Raw genomic sequence first — 1,102 nt, forward strand, 5'->3', positions numbered from 1 at the left:
CCTCAGGGAGTGGGAGCCTGGGGGCGGGGAGGGGTGAGACCCGGCCGGACCTCCTCCCGGCGCGGGTCCGGGTCCGAGGTGATGGGGCCGGGAGGGCGGAGGGGGCGGAGGGCCAGTGAGATGGAAGAGGTCGAAGACCGGCCCGAACTCCGGAGGGGTTGAAAAGGGGGGTCGGGATGCAAGGGAGGGACAGCACGGGACCGGGGTGAGGGGGCGGCTCTGGGCAGGGGAGTCGGGGTCGCTCGTTCCCTGGGGTCCTGCCCCCCAGACTCCCGGGGGGTCCTCTCGCCCCTCCCCGCAGAGACCGTTCCCTCCAGACCCCGCACTCACCCGCCAGGGTCTCGGTCAGGACCAGGACCCCCGAGAGCAGCAGGAGGAGGGTTCGCGGCCTCATAACTCGCATCCTCTGGGTCTGGGAAGAAGCAGAGTCCTGGCGGGTCGGCGGAGACTTTATAACTGGATCCACGGAGACGCTGATTGGTTTTTCTAGGAACTGAACACCCAGTGGCAGTGAGAGCTGGGGCCGCATCATGAGTGTCTAGGCAGGAGGGCTCGACACAGGTTGTGAGAGAGAAAGTGAAACTCGGGGAGAAGGGGAATCCCCAACATGGAGCGTCCCAGCCCCAGATACCGCCCTTGACCTTGAGATCCTGAGCGGCTCGCCCACCAGGGACCTGGGACTTTGCCCTGATCCCTCCCCTCTTGCTAGGTAGAATATTCAAACTACTGAATAATTGCACTCATCTCACATGCTAACAAAGTAATGCTCAAAATTCTCCAAACCAGGCTTCAACAGTACTTGAATAGTGAACTTTCAGACTTTCAAGCCGGATTTAGAAAAGCCAGAGGAGCCAGAGATCAAAGTGCCAACATCCCCTGAATTATCGAAAAAGCAAAAGAGAAAACATCTACTTCTGCTTTATTGACTATTCCAAAGCCTTTGTCTGTGTGGATCATAACAAACTGAAAAATTCTTCAAGAGATGGGAATACCAGACCATCTGACCTGCCTCCTGAGAAATCTGTATGCAGGTCAAGAAGCAAGAGTTAGAACTGGACATGGAAAAACAGACTGGTTCCAAATCTGGAAAGGAGTATGTCAA

The 1,102-nt window shown here is 56.9% G+C and overlaps 1 pseudogene across 1 annotated transcript in view; it reads right to left on the reverse strand.

Moving 5' to 3' along the window:
* LOC104994576 overlaps positions 1 to 436 on the reverse strand; it is a 17,014-nt pseudogene extending 16,578 nt beyond the window's left edge. The window contains exons 1-2 of the transcript XR_825960.1: positions 331 to 436; positions 7 to 17 (exon numbers count right to left, since the gene is read on the reverse strand). The product of XR_825960.1 is annotated as a BOLA class I histocompatibility antigen, alpha chain BL3-7-like (transcript). The remainder of the gene's footprint in view (positions 1 to 6; positions 18 to 330) is intronic.
* Positions 437 to 1,102: the final 666 nt, after the last annotated feature.

This window comes from Bison bison, unplaced genomic scaffold (genome assembly GCF_000754665.1).
Source record: "Bison bison bison isolate TAMUID 2011002044 unplaced genomic scaffold, Bison_UMD1.0 scf7180017864260, whole genome shotgun sequence".
Classification (NCBI taxonomy): domain Eukaryota; kingdom Metazoa; phylum Chordata; class Mammalia; order Artiodactyla; family Bovidae; genus Bison; species Bison bison.